The sequence below is a fragment of the Bubalus kerabau genome, chromosome 17 (assembly GCF_029407905.1).
Source record: "Bubalus kerabau isolate K-KA32 ecotype Philippines breed swamp buffalo chromosome 17, PCC_UOA_SB_1v2, whole genome shotgun sequence".
NCBI classification, from domain to species: Eukaryota; Metazoa; Chordata; class Mammalia; order Artiodactyla; family Bovidae; genus Bubalus; species Bubalus kerabau.
The window spans coordinates 66,248,791-66,269,197 of NC_073640.1; the positions used below are offsets into that span (position 1 = coordinate 66,248,791).

Genomic DNA, 20,407 nt, shown 5'->3' on the forward strand with positions numbered 1-20,407 from the left:
TGTCTGTGACAGGGCTTCCCTGGTGGCTCAACAGTAAAGAATCTGCCTGTCAATGCAAGAAATATGGGTTTGACCCCTGGGTTGGGAAGATCCCCTGGAGGGGGAAATGGCAACCCACTCCAATATTATTGCCTGGAGAATCCCATGGACATTGGACCCTGGTGGGCTACAATCCATGGGGTCACAAAAGAGTCAGACATGACTTAGTGACTAAGTAACAGCAGACTAGCACTAAAGCACCTGCAGTGATAAGCCCATACAATGCAGCTACAGAGTGCACGACAGCTAGAGAGCAGCCCCACTCGCTGCAGCTGGAGAAAGACAGTGCACAGCAACAAAGTCCTAGTGCAACCGAAACCAAATCAGTTAACTACTGGGAAGTGTCGGGAGCTGCATTGGGCATTACTGACAAAATGGAGGCACGGTCCCCAGCCCCCTCTCCTCATTCCGCAGGCACGGATCCCACGATGAAGGAGTTAGGCCTTGTAATTCTGACTTGTCTTTTCCTCTCCTCGGCTGAGTTGACTGAAAAGGAATATTAAGGTGCTTATTGGTCTTGAGAGAAGCATGAGAAGGCACAAAGCCTTCTGCAGCATTGCTCAGAAAATAATTCATAAAGTTAATCATTGACATTTGATCAAGGACTTTTACAAAAGAGTGTTCCAGGATGAGCACATAGGCTGTAGCTTGAGGCCATGGGAGGGATTGATATCTGAAGCCTATTTGTGAGGAGAAAGTTTATGGCAAAGGAGTTTACTGAATTTAAGGCTTAGAAATAATTAAAACAGTTAGAAGTTAAAGATTTAAGAAACGTTGTAAAGTTAGCATATTTTGCTATAGCTTATAGAAGTTAGGAATTTTTAGAGACACTATAGCTAGAAGCCCTTTTAAGAGATAGTGAGCTCAGGATGTTAGGGGCAAACAGGATTTAGGAAGATAAGTAGTAAACTGAGGAATGTAGCATGAGCTACAATGTAATCACAAGTTAACTATAGGACACATTAGAAGAGGTAGATAGTAGATGATAAGGCTGATTCCCAGACAATCACTGAAGCAGAAACTCTGTTTGAAGAGCAACAGTGATTCTCCATAAATCCGGGAGAGGGGGAACTGAAAATGTCAAACCTCTGGCCTAATGTTTTTGTAAAAGTATAAAAGAGAATCTTAAACTTGGAATAAACAGGCAGTCCATAGAAAAATGAGAGGCTGTCTCATTGGCCGACACCATCATCTCTTCAGATTGAATCCCTGGTTGCTGGAGTTGGACTCTGGCAGGGAAGGAGGAAGGTTGTGAGCTGGGTCCCCTAGCTTTACACTCTTTCTACTTTGGTGTCCTTGCTGATCAATGAGTTCAACTGTCCAGAGAAAAAATCAAGAAACATGATAGAAATGGGAAAGTTTTATTTTACCCAAACTTCAGAGTCCCTTGGACTGCAAGGAGATCCAACCAGTCCATCCTAAAGGAAATCAGTCCTGAATATTCATTGGAAGGACTGATGCTGAAGCTGAAATTCCAATACTTCAGCCACCTGATGCAAAGAGCTAACTCATTTGAAAAGACCCTGATGCTGGGAAACATTGAAGGCAGGAGGAGAAGGGGACAACAGAGGATGAGATGGTTGGATGGCATCACAGACTCAATGGACATGAGTTTGAGTAAACTCCAGGAGTTGGTGAGGGACAGGGAGGCCTGGTGTGCTGCAGTCCATGGGGTTGCAAAGAGTCAGACACGACTGAACGACTGAACTGAGCTGAACTGAGGGCTATAGCTTGAGGCCACCCTCTCAGCTCTGGGGAACTGCTCCATTGAAGCACAGTCTTATACCTCATCCAAAAAATCACATACATCAACACAACAGGATGTATTCCTTCAAGGTTTAAAAAGAGACAGACTTAGTACTTAGACAGTGAGACAGCAGGACCCTGGTGTCTGGGAAGGGAACCTTGTCTTCCAGGGAGTGTTAACATGGATGCCATGAGAAGGGGGTTATTCATTCTTTTCTTCAAAACAGATGTTCTTTACCTCAGGGTTAAAGCAGATGTGCTGTGAGGGTTGGACAGACTGTCTTAGCTCACACACAGTGCAGCCTGAACCATGGATAAGGCAAAGTGACTTCCCCATTCCTCAATATGTGAACATCTTCTCTATCATAGGATATAAAAATCTTAGAACTTTACGATCCAGCAGTTCCACCTTTGAGGATATACCCAGAAGAATTGAAAGCCCACTGGGGAAGAGATACTCCTACATCCTTGTTCTGAGCAGCATTATTCAAAATAGTTAAAGCATGAAAGCCACCCAAGTACCCCCTGATCAAAGAATGGCTAAATCCACGTGGTGTGTGCATATAGTACAGTATTATTCAGCATTAAAAGGGAGAGGAATGTAACCCATGCTGCAACATGGAGAAGCCTAGTACACATTCCACTAAGCAAAATAAGCCTGACAGGAAGGGATAAAAATGTTTGATTCCACTGAAATGAGGTACCTGGGGTGCTCAGATTTGAGAGGAAAGTAGAGGAATAATCGCCAGGAACTCAGAAAGAAGAAAGGAGGAATTGTTGTTGAATGGGTACAAAGTTGATATTTGCAAGGGGAAAAAAGTTCTGGAGTTTGGTTGCAAAAAATGCAAATGTACTTAATACTACTGAAATGGACACTTAAAGATCGTTAAAATGCTCAATTTTATGTTATAAGTAATAGCATTAAAAAATTTAAAAAAAAACCTCTCCGAACCACTCCCTGAGGGTAAACAGAAGAGTCAAGGCTGATAGCTACATTGCAGAAGGTCCCCACCCGCCCAGCCCCATCTCCACCCCAAAAACCCAGGGGTGAGAACTGTCTTCTGTGCTCAGGACTCCCCACTTCAGTTCTTGCAGATGTCTCAGCTCCAGCCCCACATGACTTAACCTCAGCCTCCCTGACTGACCCAGTGCTCCAGGCTCTGCTCCAAGGATCCAGTAAGTCTCGGGTCACCCTCTTCTGTAGGAGACTGGGCACTGAGTCCACATCCTCCCAAAGAGACCTCTGCAATCCCAGAGTGCATGGGGTCAGCCCGGCTCCAGCCTGAGGGTGGAAAGACTCACTTGCCAGATGAAGACAGGATCTGGGAGCTGATTTGTTTACATAGAAGAGGTAGAGGGTTTGGATAACTACCTGGAGATTCCAAGGCTCATTTTCTTGACTGGTGCTCAAACAATATCAAAGATTCCCCTTGAACAGGGTTTATGCTGTGAGGACCACTGATGTCAGTCTCCTGTGTAGTGTTGACCCCTGTATCTGCAGGTTTCTGCTCTATGGATAGCCAAGCAACTATAAGCATCCATGGATTTTGCTGTCCTCAGAGGAGGGCTGTGTGATGATTTGTGTTAAGTCACCATTGGTTTGCTAAGCCGGCAACTCCGTGAAATTGGCTCTATTATTTGATATGGACAGCAATTTTAAAATTTGGTGGTAAAGTAAATATAGCTTAAAATTTGCCATCTTAACCATTTTTAAGTATACAGTTCAGGGCTGTTAGGTATATTTATATTGTTGTGCAATCAATCTCCAGAACTCTTTTCATCTTAGAAAACTGAAACTGTCTCCATTTAACAATAACTCCCAGCTTTATCCTTCATCCCAGCCCCTGGCAAACCACCATTCTGCATTGTCTCTATGAAGTTGACTCTTCTCAATGCTTCATAGACATGGAATCATAGCATCTTTTTTTGTGACTGGCTTATGTAACTTTGGAGAAGGAAATGGCAACCCACTCCAGTATTCTTGCCTGGAGAATCCCATGGACAGAGGAGCCTGGTGGGCTACAGTCCATTTGATCGCAAAGAGTTAGACATGACTGAGCGATTGTCACTTGGCATAATGTCCTCAGTGTTCCTCCACACTATAGCATGCATCAGAATTTCCTGTCTCTTTTAGAGAACAGACTTGTGGACACAGAGGGGAAGGGAGAACGTGGGATGAATTCAAAGAGTAGCATTGAAACATATACATTACCATATGTAAAACAGATAGCTGGTTGGAATTTGCTGTGTGATGCAGGGAGCTCAACCCGGTGCTCTGTGACAACCTAGAGGGGTGGGATGGAGTCGGGGGATGAGAAGGAGGTTCAAGAGGGAGGGGACATATGCATACCTGTGGCTGATTCACGTTGGTGTATGGCAGAAACCAACACAACAATGCAAAGTAATCATCCTCCAATTAAAAATAAATTTAAAAAAAAAGAATTCCCTGTCTAATCAAGGCTGAATAATATTCCACTGCATGTATAGACTACATTGTGTTCATCTATTCCTTCATGGATGGACATCTGGGTTGCTTCCAGCTTTCAGCTATTGTGAATAATGCTGCTAAGGAACACAGGTGTTCAAATATGTCTTTGAACCCTATTTTCAATTCTTTGGGGTATACACCCAATGTGGCATGACTGGATCATGTGGTAAATGTATTTTTCATTTTTGAGGAAGCACCATACTGCATCCATAGCTGCTGCCCCATTTTACATTCCTACTCACAGTGCAGAAGGGCTCAGCAGCAGCATTTGAGCAAGAACAAAACCCAGTCCAGAGAAGTATATGACTTGTTCAAGAGTGCTGGAGTGTTGGCAGAACCAAGATCTTATTCACAGTTTCCTGGCTCTTTGAATGCTTGCTCTTAATTAAAATGTTAAAGTTGGACTTTGGAATATCAGGGGTGGAAGCCCCCCTCACAATAACTGGTGGTCACTGGGTCAGCCTAGCCCTGCAGAGCTGTGTAGGCAGGAGACCTTTCATGTCCCAAAGCAGCAGGAAACATAGTCCTGTCCTTTCTGATTCAGAATGAAGGCTAGTCCCCCCTCCCTCCAGGTAGTTGAGAGGGCACTCTGGTTTGACACTTTGATCTGGGCTACAATCTGTCCCTCCCCACAAATTCCATCTCCTTCTCCCCAAAGCAGAGTTCCTGATCCATGTCACTCTGCAAGAAACGAAACAGAAAGCTACCAGGATGAGAATCCATTGTGAAGAAATGTATGGAGTCTGAGTGCTCTGATCAAGCTCCTAAAAGAGTCACTTCACACATATCAAAGAGGGAAGGGAATAATGATGATAACTTGCTCTATTTTACAGAGGAAAATAGAACAAAGATGGAATGCAGTTTGTGCAAAATCAGACAAGAAGAGCTGGTTGATTTCAATTCAGAAATCAGCATTCATATCCATTCAACTCAATCCAATTAAGCACCTACTGTGTGCCAGATTCTGTATTGGAAGCTTTTGCTTCTGTAGGGGCAGAAGATGTTGCTTTCTAGATTTTCTTGGCTGGGCTAATAATTCATTTGCCATAAAACAGATGAACAAAGTTAGTTTGGTATGTACAGGACCCCCATAAAGAACACTGAGGCTCAAAGACAGTCAAGCAATTGAGGCTTATGTGGCCCCCTGAGCTAAGGAGAAGGGATAGGGGTCTTTGTCTTCAAGGAGGAAGAAGAGAACCCACAGGAGGATAAGAAGAGCAAGTGCTTGGTGAACAAATGCTGACCACTCCAGGGAGGGAAGTCTTCCTGAGATTAAAAGTTGTTCTCTGGTAATAGCTCTTTTCCTGGCATAGGTCTCCTAATCTAATTGTTTTGAGCAGTTAAGGGAGAGACAAGGAGCTTCTACTGAGTCTGCCGGGTCTTCACTCCCCTTAGCTCATAAACTACTCCCAAGCCAAAGTGGCACATTTGGGGAGATGTATTCTCCTCCCCCTCACTTCTTTTCAGGCAACTTTTCCAGTCTTAATATGACTCTTTGAATTATAAGAGTCTTCTTTATATTTGAAGAAACCAAATCTCAGAGAACTTTGCCCAATGTGTCTTTTCACCACCTACTCCCCATCACTCCCTTGCTCTGTAGAAATGGGCTGCAGGGCCAAGGATGGATGAAAATCACTGATGGCTTTGTGTCTTCTTTTCTCAGCAGCTTGTAACCTCCTCAACTATGTCTAGGATGCTGTGTTAGTATGTTTGCCAGTTTGGTCAGAAGCTGGTCTGCAAGTGGCCGCTGGAGCCCAGGAAAGAGTCTGAGAGACCCAGAGCTTATCTGACTACCCTGGGCCTAGTGGTCTTTGGTGTGGCCGGCACCCTGGGAGCTGGTGTGTACATCTTGGCTGGTGGAGTGACCATGTTTGTCGCTGGGCCAGCGATCATCATCTTCTTGGTGGCCGGCCCTATCTTGTGTGTTGTCTGGGCTCTGCTATGCTGAGTTTGCAGCTTGGGTACCGTGCTCTGGTTCTGTGTATCTCTACAGCTACATCACCATGGGACAACTGTGCACCTTCATCACCGGCTAGAACCTCATCCTGTATTTAATCATTGGTGAGACGATGGAGTGGGGGAAAGTTTGGGCCTTAAGATCAGGAAACTAGGAGGGGGTCCTTGCAATCTTCACAAATTCATGAGCATACTGTTATTCACCTTGGGAAGCAAAAGGGTAATAGCATCAGGAAAACTTCACAACATCAGTCGACTCAGCTCTATTCTGCTTTCCTTAAATGATGGAACAAGAACCCACAGGACAGGGAACTGTAGGGAGTGGGTGAGAGGGAGGCATGTCCCATAGGTTCATCCCTTCACCATGGTGAAGTCTTTCTTCAGCTGTTGCCTTTGTGAGATTTTCCTTTACATTTGGATTTAAAATACCAACCTTCATTTTCCAGCCCTCCTGGTCCCACTTTCTTGTATTGTTTTCTTACATAACATTGATTTCTTCCTAGCATATTAAATAAGTGACCTATTTTGTGAATCATCTGGGTATGCCCTCTGCACCCATGATAAGAAATTCTTTGAGAGTAGGTATTTTGTCTGTTTTTCTTTTCCCCAACATATATCCCAAGAACACAGCAGGGGATCAATTTATGTTTCTTAATGAATGTTCCCTTTTCTGCTGCAGCCTCTGCCTGTGTCACCAAGGCTTGGAGCAGCACCTTTGACAGCCTGATTGGGAACTACATCTCTCAGGCATTCGAGGGAACTTTCTCTCATGTGCCCCACTTCCTGGCCACGTATCCAGACTTTGTCGCCCTGGTTCTGGTGCTGCTGATGCCTGGTGAGACAGGAGTCAAATGGGATGGGGAAAGTGGGGTATAGGGGGAGCTGGGGTGGGAAAGGCTTGAGGTGGCAGAATGGCAGGGTATTTGGATTGGAAAGAAGGGTCTGCTAGAAAGGTAAGACATAGACCATTGTTTCCCACCACTGGCACTATTGAAAATTTGGGCTGGATCAGTCTTTGGTGTGGGTGGCAGTCCTGTGAATTGACGGTTTTTGTTTTTTTTTTAAGTCATTGTACAGGTTTAGAGATGAACCCATGTACCTATGGTCTCCTAATCTATGACAAAGGAGACAAGAATATACAATGGAGAAGACAATCTCTTCAATAAGTGTTGCTGGGAAAACTGGACAGATATGTGTAAAAGAATGAAATTATAAAACTCCCTAATACCATACACAAAAATAAACTCAAAATGGATTAAAGACCTGAATTTTAGACTGGACACTGTAACACTCTTAGAAGAAAACATAGGAAAAATATTCTTTGACATAAATCACAGCAATATCTTTTTTTAATCCACCTCCTAGAGCAAGGAGAGACTTCCTAAATAAAAACAAAAATAAGCAAATGGAACCTAGTTAAACTTAAAAGTCTCTGCACAGCAAAAGAAACCATAAACACGATGAAGAGACAGCCCTCAGAATGAATAGAAATATTTGCAAACAAAGCAACTGACAAGGGATTAATCTCAAAAATATATAAACAGCTTGTGGAGCTCAATATCAAAAAAAAAAAATCAAAAAGTGGGTGGAAGGCCTAAATAGACATCTCTTCAAAGAAAACATAGAGATGGCCAAGACGTACATAAAAAGATGCTCAGCATCACTGGTTATTGTTTAGTTGCTAAGTCCTATCTGACTCTTTTGTGACTGTGGCCCACCATCCTCCTCTATCCATGGGACTTCCCAGGTGAGAATACCAGAGTGGACTGCCATTTCCTTCTCCAGTGGATCTTCCCAATCCAGGGATTGAACCCACTTCTCCTACCTTGCAGGTGGATTCTTTACTGCTGAGCCACCATAAAAGCCCCACTGATTATTAGAAAAATGCAAATCAAAACTACAATGAGATTTCGCCTCACACCAGTCAGAATGGCCATCATCAAAAAAAAACAAACAATAAATGCTGGAGAGGGTGTGGAGAAAAGCGAACCCTCTTGCATTGTTGGTGGGAATGTAAATTGATACAGTCACTATGGATAACAGTATGGAGGTTCCTTAAAAACTAAATTAATAGAACTATCATATGACCCAGCAATCCCACTACTAGGCAAATACCTTGAGTAAGTGATAGTCTCTCAGTCATATTCAACTGTTTGCAATCCCATGGACTATATAGCCCACCAGGCTCTTCTGTCTGTGGAATTCTCCAGGCAAGAGTACTGGAGTGGGTTGCCATTTCGTTCTCCAAGGCAAATACCTTGAGAGAACCATAATGCAAGAAGACTTGGATAACCCAATTTTCATTGCAGCACTATTTACAATGGACAGGGCATGGAAGCAACCTACATGTCCATCGGTAGAAGCAGAGAAAGGACATGTGGACACAGGGTGGGAAGGGGAGGGTGGAATGAACTGGGGGATTAGAATTGATGTGTATACACTACCATGTGCAAAATAGAACCTGCTACAAAGCACAGGAAGCTCAGCTCAGTGCTCTGTGGTGACCTAGAGCGGTGGGATGGGGGTGGGATGGGAGGGAGGTTCAAGAGGAAGGGGATACTTGTATACCTATAACTGATTCACTTTGTTGTATAGTGGAAACTAGCAAAACATTGTAAAGCAATTTTACTCCAATTTTTTTTAAGTCATTGTACACTCTTGAGTAGCATCCCTGGCCATTACTCACTAGATACCAGTGGTGTCCATTCCCCCCAAACTGTGACAATCAGGAGGTGTCCAGACATTGCCAAATGTCACTTGTGGGAGAAAAATCACCCCAGCTCAGAATCGTTCACTTAAACCAACAAGTTCCTTCCTCTGTGTTAAAGACAAATATGTTTTATATCCATTTTTAAAGATTATTTTCTCTTCTAGACCATTTAAAGAGTATTGAGTAGATTTCCCTGTGCTATACAGTAGGTCCTTATTGGTTAATTTGTTTTATGTAAAGTAGTATGGGAGAATTTTTGATGTTAGGTCTTATCCATCAATGTTTCCTCTGGTAACATTATCCCATTTTGATATATTATTCATGTCCTTTTATAGGTATGTGTATATAACCTATGTATTTACAAAATTAGAAATACACCACACCTATGTTGTTGTTTAGTCAGTCATGTCCAGATCTTTTTTGACCCCACAGACTGTAACCAGCCAGGCTCCTCTGTCCATAGAATTTTCCAGGCAAGAATACTGAAGTGGGTTGCCATTCCCTTCTCCAGGGCATCTTCCTGACCCAGGGACCAAATCCAAGTCTCCTGCATTGGTAGGTGATTCTTTACCACTGAGCCACTCAGGAAGCCCCTATATGTATCTATAGCTATTTATATATACATACATGCGCAGTATGCATCATACTGTTTTAACCTATTATTAGATTATTTTCAAGTCAATAAATATAAATTTATTTTATAACTTTGTCAAATCCAAAGAAATCAATGCTTTTATACTTGAGAGGGAATTCATATATGGCATAAAATAAACTATTTTTCCAAGCTTTATTTAGATATAATTGACATACAACATTGTATGTTTAAGGTGCACAGTATGATGATTTGATAGCTATAACAGAGGTGATTGCTACAGAAAGAAACTAACATTTTAAAAAGTACAATTCTGTGGCACTCAGTACACTCACAGTGTTACACAACCATCACCTCCATCTAGTTCTAAACATGTTCATTATAACAAAAGGAAACTTTGTTCCCCCTTAAGCAGTCACTGTTTGTCTGTCCACCCTCCCTGCCAGCCAGCCCCTGGAAATTACTAGTCTGCTTCCTGTCTCTACTGATTTAGTTATTCTGGATGCCTCATATTCCATCTTTCCCACAGGACTACTGATTCTGGGAGCTCGTGTGACACCCCTAGGTACCAACAAAGTGTTCACAGGCATCAACTTTGTGTTTCCAATCATCATGATCATCTCTGGCTTCATTAAAGGAGACCTGCACAACTGGCAGCTCACAGGGCTACAGACTGCACACATCTGGAGCCAATGGTATCTATAGGTTAAGAGGGTTTTCTGGACATAGTAATGCTTGCTGGTTGGGGAGGATGCAGTAGAAATACAATTGAAACTTAAAGAGCTGGACTAATGGATCCAGGCAATGGGGGTGCTGGAGCCCAGGACCTGTGGTATTAAGGGAGGATTCCAGTAGAGATGGCTGAACACACCTCACCCATGTTCTTCTTCATTCCTTTTCTCACCATAGGGTGGGCCCTCTGGGCTCAGGAGGCTTTATGCCTTTTGGCTTTGATGGAATTCTCCATGGAGCAGCTCTATGTTTCTATGCACTTACTGTTCTTGATGCCATTGCCTCTACAGATAACATAGTCATCTGTGCCCCATCAGGGTTTGGGAGAAGGTTAGCCTGCTTTGGGAGAAACTTAGCCCGCTTTGCAGGTGAAAAAGGAAGATGTATTTATTTCACAGCAATTTTCCTGATACATCTGTCCTGCAGGGAAAGAAACTCAACATCCTCATCGTTCCATCTCCTTGACCATGGTGATCTCCATCTTCATCTGCTTTTTGGCATATTCTGGTGTCTCGACAGCACTCACTCTCATGGTGCCCTACTACCAGATTTATCCTTACAACCCTTTGCCACAGGCTTTTCAGTATCTTGGGTGGGGCCCTGCCGGATATTGTTCACACTTTTAAACACATAAGTATCAAAGCTTTCTCCTCCTCTACTGTCAGATTTTAGGCACCCAGTCCTGGGTTGTTGTTGTTCAGTCACTAAGTCGTGTCCAACTCTCTGTGACCCTCATGGACTACAGCATGACATGTTCCTCTGTCCTCCACCATCTCCCAGAATTTGCTCAAACTCATGTCCATTGAGTCGATGATGCCATCCAACCATCTCATCCTCTGTCATCCTCTTCTCCTCCTGCCCTCAACCTTTCCCAGCATCAGGATCTTTTCCAATGAGTCAGCTATTCTAATCAGGTGGCCAAAGTATTGGAGCTTCAGCTTCAGCATCAGTCCTTCCAATGTATATTCAGGACTGATTTCCTTTAGGATGGACTGGGTGGATCTCCCTACTGTCCACGGGACTCTCAAGAGTCTTCTTCAGCACCACAGCTTGAAAGCATCAATTCTCCAGGGCTCAGCCTTCTTTACAGTCCAACTCTCACATTCGTATATGACTACTGGAAAAATGATAGCTTAGACTATACAAACCTTTGCCAGCAAAGTGATATCTCTGCTTTTCAATACGCTGTCTAGATTTGTCATAGCTTTCCTTCCAAGGAGCAAATGTCTTTTATTTCACAACTGCAGTCAACTTCCATATTAATTTTGGAGTCCCCCAAAATAAAATCTGCCACTGCTTCCACTTTTCCCCCCTTCTCTTTGCCATGAAATGATGGGACCAGATGCCATTATCTTAATTTTTTGAATGCTGAGTTTCAAGCCAGACTTTTCACTCTCTTCTTTCACCCTCATCAAGAAGCCCTTTATTTCCTCTTCACTTTCTGCCTGTAGAGTGGTTGTTGTTGTTCAGTAGCTCAGTCATGTCTGACTCTTTGCGACCCCATGGACTGCAGCACACCAAGCTTCCCTGTCCTTCACCATCCCCAGAAGCTTGCTCAAACTTGTGTACATCAAGTAGGTGATGCCATCCAACCATCTCCTCCTCTGTCATCCCCTTCTCCTCCTGCCTTCAATCCTTCCCAGCATCAGGGTCTTTTCTACTAAGCTGGCTCTTCACATCAGGTGGCCAAAGTATTGGAACTTCAGTTTCATCATCAGTCCTTCTAATGAATATTCAGGGCTGATTTCCTTTAGGATTGACTTGTTTGATCTCCTTGCAGTCCAAGAGTGGTATCATCTGCATATCTGAAGTTGTTGTTATCTCTCCTGGCAATCTTGATTCCAGCTTGTGATTTATCCAGCCCCGCATTTCATGTGATGTCCTCTGCTTAGAAGTTAAATAAGCAGAGTGACAATATACAGCCTCTGCATACGCCTTTCCCAATTTTAACCAGTCCATTGTTCCATGTCTAGTTCTAACTGTTGCTTCTTGACCTGCATGTAGGAGACAGGTAAGGTGGTCTATATAAGAATTTTCTATATATATAGAAATATATATAAGAATTTTCCACAGCTTGTTGTGACCCACACAGTCAAATGCTTTAGCTTAACCAATGAAACAGAAGTATATGTTTTTCTATAACTCCCTTTCCTTCTCCATGATCTAATTAATGTTGGCAATTTGATCTCTGGTTCTTCTGTCTCTTTGAAACTCAGCTTGTACATGTGGAATAAAGGACAGAAATGGTAAGGATCTAAGAGAAGCAGAAGAGATTAAGAAGAGGTGGCAAGAATACACCAAAGAACTCTACAAAAAATGTCTTAATGACCCAAATAACAACGATGGTGTAGTCACTCACCTAGAGTCAGACATCCTGGAGTGTGAGAGCAGGTGGGTCATGGGAAGCATCACTAGGAACAAACTTAGTGGAGGTAATGGAATTACAGCTGAGTCCTTGGGACTATGAGACATAAGAGATAGATACCTTACCCTGTGTATATGAGGAAACAGAAGCCCTAGGTGCCCTGCTTCTCCACATCATCTTACGTGTTCCCACTTTCCTTTCCAGGCTCCTGGGTGTCATTTCCCCACATCTTGGTTGACCTATGCAATGGCAAATGACAGGCTCCTTTTCCAGGGACTTGCCCAGATTTATGCTCTCACAGGCACCCACATCATGGCCATAACGGCTTCTGGAACTCTTACAGGTGAATAAACACCCTTTTTTGATCTTATTTCTTAACTTAGATATTTCCAGTGGCTTCTCACCCCCATCTCCCACCCTCATTCTAGGAGTCATGGCATTACTCTCGAAACTTGCTGATCTTGTGGAACTCATGCCAATCGGGACCCTGCCAGTTTACTCCCTGGTGGTTTTCTCTGTGCTTGTACTCACGTGAGACTCCACTACACCTTGGCTGGAGGTCTCAGACTCATGGGGAAGATGGGGAGGTCATTATCTTCTACCTTCACGCTGCCTTCTAATGTCCTGCTCTGCTTAAGGCAAGAAAGAGGTTATTGTCTATTGTCTTCTAATGTCTGATGTTGAATGAATGGGGGTTGCTGTTAATATTGCTGTAATACCTCTAATACAGGTACCAACCATATCAGAGTTTAAGCAAGAATGAGGAAACAGAGGACAAAACTCAGATGGAACCTGCAGCTGAAGGAAGTCCTTTGGACTCTGTACCTGAAGCAGGAAACTCAAAGATTCTACAGATGAATGTATAAGAAAGCTGTGGTACATATACACAATGGAGTATTACTCAGCCATTAAAAAGAATACATTTTAATCAGTTCTAATAAGGTGGATGAAACTGGAGTCTATTATACAGAGTGAAGTAAGCCAGAAAGAAAAACACCAATACAGTATACTAATGCATATATATGGAATTTAGGAAGACGGTAACGATAACCCTGTATGCAAGACAGCAAAAGAGACACAGATGGATAGAACAGTCTTTTGGACTCTGTGGCAGAGGGAGAGGGTGGGATGATTTGGGAGAATGGCATTGAAACATGTATAATATCATATATGAAACAAATTGCCAGTCCAGGTTCGATGCAGGACACAGGATGCTTGGGGCTGGTGCACTGGGATGACCCAGAGGGATGGTATGAGGAGGGAGTTGGAGGGGGGTTCAGGATGGGGAACACGTGTACACCCGTGGCAGGTTCATGTTGATGTATGGCAAAACCAATACAATATTGTAAAGTAATTAGCCTCTAATTAAAATAAATAAATTTAAATTTAAAAAATTAATTAAAATAAAATAAAGAGCCTGTGGTTTCCTATCAGCACCACCCCAACCTGGAAATCTGGGCAGATTGTCTATGGATGTGCCTCCTTGCTTGGTGAGCAGTGGGGTTTCTCTTTGGTCATATTCTGAAATTGGCAAGATAGGATGGGAAACTGTGTCTTTGGCTGTTGAGGAATCTTGGAGATATGAAGGTCCTTCCTGGGGTGGGCAACCTGGGGAGGGGTGTGACCCAAGGTCCTGACATCTTTGTCTTCTGGGTCCAGCCTGTTCTCCTCCTCCTTGAACCTCCCCCTTGACCCTTGACCCTGGAACTGGAGGAGTCTCCTGCTGATCATCCTGAGCCTGGTCCTGGCCCAGTGGCCCAGACATGTGTTCTCTGGAGACTCCATGCTCAGAACAGTGGCTGTGCTGCTGTTGCTGCTCATCACTGGGGTCACGGTCATCATCTGCAGGCAGCCCCAGAGCTTCAATCCTCTTATGTTCAGGGTAGGTGACCTTATGTACCCAGAGTGTCCACCTTGAGTGGAGGAGGTCTGTGTGCTTTAGGTCTAAACATCTTTTGCTGGACCAAGGAAGAGGGGGAGTTGCTGAAACCAAGGGAGTCTCCCCTGATCCATACTCAGTGCTTTACATGCCCAGTATAAGTAGGCACTAAACACATAGCTGGAATCAGACTGGAGTCTTCCTGCTCATGTAGGCTAGGCTCTCCCTTTCAGACATACGGGGTGTGTTCAGAGACTGACTGACTTTGCCCACAGGTGCCTGCTTTCCCTGCCTTCCCACTAGTGAGCATCTTTGTGAACGTTCACTTGATGATGCAGATGACCTCTGGGTCCTGGGTCCTGTTTGGCATTTGGAATGTGATTGGTAAGTTTCTTTCTGGGATAAAGAGGCCATTTGAGTGACTGAATCCAACCATCTTCCTACCACCTCTCCCCTAAACTGTCTTAGCCACCATAATAGGAGGCCTTCTGGGCATTTGTAAGAGGGAAGAGTGCCTACTTTCCCTTTCCATTGTCTTATTTTCCTACTTCCTAGGGCTTGTCATATACTTTGGATATGGGATCAGACACAGCTTGGAGGAGAACAATGAGCAACAGCCACCAGCCTCCACCTCCCAGACTTGACAAAAACATCCATGGTGCTGAATCATCTTAACCACAGAAAGTAAATGCGGTGTAGAATCCTTCCACACATCAGAAGTATCGGCTGGTTCAAGGAGTACTCTGAGCTTCTATGGACTGTGAAGCTGTATGCATTTAGAGCCTTGTATTCATTGACAGAGAACAAAATGACTTTAAAGCTGTATAATTTAAAAGCATAATATACATACGGAAAAGTCCATATTTCATAAGCATACAGCAAGATGAAATTTCACAAAACAATGTACAAGAATGTAAGCAGCACCTGGAAGAAGAATACAATATTAATCAGCACATGAAAAGCTCCTCCTTGTGCCTATTTCCAGCAAAAAGACAGATTGCCTCATAGGAAGGAAATTCAGGTCACTATATTGTGTCATGAGTTGCACTTTATGGAGGAGGAAATGGCAGCCCACTCCAGTATTCCCGCCTGGGAAATCTCATGGACAGAGGAGCCCAGAGGGCTACAGTCCATGAGGTGGCAAAGAGCCAGACACAACTTAGTGACTAAACAACAACAAGCCTTCACGATAGCAAGACAATACCTTGGGGCTTCCCTTAGTGGCTCAGTGGTAGTCCGTTTGCCAATGAAGGAGACACAGATCCAAACCCTGATCAAGGAAGATCCTATATGTTGTAGAGCAACTAAACCTATGTGCCACAACTACTGAGCCTGTGCTCTAGAGCCCAAGAGCTGAAACCACTGAAGGCCATGCACCCTAGAGCTTGTGCCCTGCAACAAGAGAAGACACCACAATGAGAAGCTTCCCCACCACAACTAGAGAAAAGTCTAGCAGCAACCAAGACCCAGCACAGCCAAAAATAAATAAATTTTTTTTAAAAAAACTCTTTTATCCTGCATGTTGATGTATGGCAAAACCAATACAATATTGTAAAGTAAAATAAATAAATAAATAAACATTAAAAAAATGTTTATATGGTTCTAAAAAACATTTTAAAAAAATAAAATTAAAAACTCTTTTAAAGACTTGCACTTTAAATTCAGTTCAGTTCAGTTATTCAGTCATGTCTGACTCTTTGCAACCCCATGGACTGTAGCACGCCAGGCCTCCCTGTCCATCACCAACTCCCAGAGTTTACTCAAACTCATGTCCATTGAGTCAGTGATGCCATCCAGCCATCTCATCCTCTGTCATCCCCTTCTCCTCCCACCTTAAATCTTTCCCAGCATCAGGGTCTTTTCAAATGAGTCAGCTCTTCGCATCAGGTGGCCAAAGTATTGGAGTTTCAGCTTCAGCATCAGTTCTTCCAATGAATATTCAGGACTGATCTCCTTTAGGATGGACTGGTTGGATCTCCTTGCAGTCCAAGGGACTCTCAAGAGTCTTCTCCAACACCACAGTTCAAAAGCATCACTTCTTCGGTGCTTTAAATATCAGGATACACATGTGTTGAAAGTAAAAGGAAGGGAACGGATACATGTGCAAACAGTAACATGAGAAAGCTAGGCTAGCTATATAACTATAAAAATAGACTTTGATAAAATAATAATAATCAAGTGGATTACTTCATAATGTTAAAGAGAAATGATCATTTTTATCTTCTCCCATCTTTATTAAGATGTAGTGTAACATGATGTAAATGGTCATTTTTCTTTCCTTTTCTGTAGCAAACCGTTAGAGTTACACAATAGAGTTGATGGGAAAATTTCTTTAAAAAAAATCTTTTTCTGCATTCCCAGTGGTCAAGAAGGGGGGCAGGACGTGATGGTTAGTTGATAAATAGTTGGTTGGGACTAAAAGATAGCAATTGAGACTAAAAAAGACAGGAGATTTCCCGGTGGTCCAGTGGTTAAGAATCCACCTTCCAGTTTTTTAAGGAATCTCCACACATGGGTTCAGGATGGGGAACACGTATACACCCATGGCGGATGCATGTTGATGTATGGCAAAACCAATACAATATTGTAAAAAATAATAATAATAAAAAATATTTTTTTTTAATTTTATTTTATTTAACTTTACAATATTGTATTGGTTTTGCCATATATCAAAATGAATCTGCCACAGGTATACATGTGTTCCCCTTCCTGAACCTTCCTCCCTCCTCCCTCCCCATACCATCCCTCTGGGTCGTCCCAGTACACCAGCCCCAAGAATCCAGTATCGTGCATCAAACTTGGACTGACGACTCGTTTCATATATGATATTATACATATTTCAATGCCATTCTCCCAAATCATCCCACCCTCTCCCTCTCCCACAGAGTCCAAAAGATATATATTTAAAAAAAAAGAATCCTCCTTCCAATTCAAGGGATACGGGTTTGATCCCTGGTTGGAACTAAGATCCCACAAGCCACGCAGCGTGGCCAGAAAAAAAAAGTACATACCTTAATTTAAAAATACTTTATTGCTAAAAAATGCTAACCATGATCTGACAACCCACAGTTACCATGAATCTTCAATTTGCAAAAAATCCAGTGTCTGTGAAGCACAAGAAAATGACAAAATGTATAATACACAGATTAAAGTATGTGTGTTCATTATTTATATCTAAATTCAGTATATCTGGTTGTCTTGTAATATTATTTGCTAAGCCTCTCACCCCTTGGTCTCTAAGTATGCACTCTGCATTCTAATATCCTCTTGGTATAAGAACATTAGTTCTATTTCCTTAGGGCCCACCCTTATGACCTCGTTTAACCTTAATTACCTCTTTTTAAAATAATTTTCTTCATTTGAAGTATGAGTTGTTAGTTGCTTCAGTCATGTCCAACTCTGTGACCACATGGACTGTAGCCCTCCAGTCTCCTCTGTCCATGGCAAGAATACTGGAGTGTGTTGCCATTCCTTCTCCAGGGGATCTTCCCAACCCAGAGATCAAACCCAGGTCACTTGCACTGCAGGTAGGTTATTTAACTTTTGAACCACCAGGGAAGCCCTTTCTTCATTTAAGTCTCACCTTTATTTATTTTTGGCTATGTCGGGTCTTAGTTGTTGCACTCCAGCTCAGTAGTTGCCAGGTGGGCTTAGTCCAGACAAAGGATCAAACCCCCATCCCCAGCTTTAGAAGGTGGATTCTTAACCACTGGACCAGTAGGGACGTCCCTTCATTTTCTCATTAAGGCCCTATCACCACATACAGTCACATTCCGAGGTCCTAGGGGTTAAGACTTCAACCTATGAACACAAAAGTGGGGAAGTACCTTCAGACCACAACACTTGACACCCTTTTGCTTCCCAGTAGCTAAAACAAGGTCTGGAACACTGTAAGTGTTCAGCTATCTTTGATGAGCCATATAATGAAAGAATCACATGTACACACTGTTTTACCTGACTCAAGATGGAAAACTTTTTATTTACCAGAAATGACCAAAGGGATACCACAGTATTTGCTTTGGAGGGAAAATATTTTGTTAAACTACTTGGAATAGAAAGTAAAGTGAAAGTGAATGTCACTCAGTCGTGACTGACTTTTTGTGACTCCACGGACTATACAGTCCATGGAATTCTCCAGGCCAGAATACTGGAGTGAGTAGCTTTTCCCTTCTCCAGGGGATCTTCCCAACCCAGGGATCAAACCCAGGTCTCTTGCATTGCAGGCAGATTCTTTACCAGCTGAGCCACAAGGGAAGCCCATTATCAATGGTGATGCCTAGATCCTGTTCCAGGAGAAAAGACATACAGAGAGAAATTGAGAAGAGAGGGGGAGGGGAGATGGTGAAGGGTTCTGTGGGATGAGAACCTCTTCCTTTGACCTGGCCTCACTTTCATATGAAAATCATGAAGTGATGGATGTAGGTAGGCATCTCATGTAAAGTTGTGAAGGATTTTTAAAATGATTATCCTTGGTGTAGATGGATTAGGGGGATAAAACAGTTGGCAGAAGCAGGAGACAGAGTGAATCATGAACATTTTACTCCATGGAAATTCATTAAAATGGGTGGTTCCCACAGTGCAGGGAGTCACTGCATGTAAAATTTCAGAGGTGAGGTGTTTGACACTGTTGATGAATTTAAATAACAATCAAGGACTTAGCAGCAGCAGCAGCAAGGTAATCAAAAAGAAAAGAGGGACTTCACTGGCAGTCCAGTGGTTAGGACTCTGCACTTCAAACTGCAGAAAACTAAAAGCCTGCCAGCTATGTGGTACAGCCAAAAAAACATTTTTTTTATTTTAAATGTTAAAGAAAAGAGCTATTTCTGTAACATCCTGTTTTTTAAGATAATAACTAGAATTATAACTGATGACAATTTACCATGACATACAAGATTTTCAGGATTTCATATAATTTTTAGAAACATACATTAATAACATTTATCCTTCTGCTATAACCTTAGAAGGTTTATCACCTCTTATTTCACAATGATACTCATGTAATTATATGTAAAAATATGCCTAATTATAATGAGTTTAATATCTTTATTTGAGATGCTTCAGGGGCTCTCTAAAAAGTCCCCAAATTAGCTAGAGGTCAAAAAATACTATGTTTAAAATTTGATTAGAGCTCTTAAACATTTCATCAAAATGGATTTTAGGTCTCTGTGAAACAATGATTATCCACCTACCCAAGTGACAATAAAATATTTCAAAAGCAAATACAAACAGTTACAATAGAGTATTACTATTATCAAAATTAGAAAACAAAATTCTACATCTGCACAAGCTTACTTTTAATATTAAAATTCACTCAGTTAATTTGTTCTTATCTTAGCCAGTCCTGAAGCCAGGAAAGAAGTCTTTTTCAAGCTCCATTTCCACAAACTTTCTATAATTTCCTTTATTACATTCCAATTTTGTCTCATGCTTCTCTGCTCTCTCTTTAATGTCATTTTGGGGCAAAATTACCTTCTTCCCCCTTAACAAATGCACGTTCTTTCCTTATAACTTTTTAAAAATTTCCTTGAACACAAAGATGTTTTCCTTATTAATTTTGATAGTTCTAATTACACATATTCATCAAAATTCTTTACCCTTAGTAATCTTAATTTGTAGTGAAATCTAAGAAGTAAAAGCACCTGTGAACTGTTTGTTCTATCAGTATTTTTCAAAATTGAAGTATAGAACTTCCCTAGTAGTCCAGTGGTTAAAACTCTGTTCTTCCAATGCAAGGAATGTGGGTTCAATCCCTGTCTGGGAACTAAGATCCCACGTGCCTTGAGGTGCCACCAAAAATAAATAAATGAAAAATAATAATTAATATAATTTATTAATTATGTTAATATAATTTATTTATAATTAATATAATTTATTTAATTATTATATTAGTTTCAGGTGTA

At 42.1% G+C, this 20,407-nt stretch overlaps 1 pseudogene; it reads left to right on the forward strand.

Moving 5' to 3' along the window:
* The first annotated feature begins 467 nt into the window (after positions 1-467).
* Positions 468-15,151, forward strand: LOC129630736 (cationic amino acid transporter 3-like; annotated as a pseudogene).
* The last annotated feature ends 5,256 nt before the right edge of the window (positions 15,152-20,407 follow it).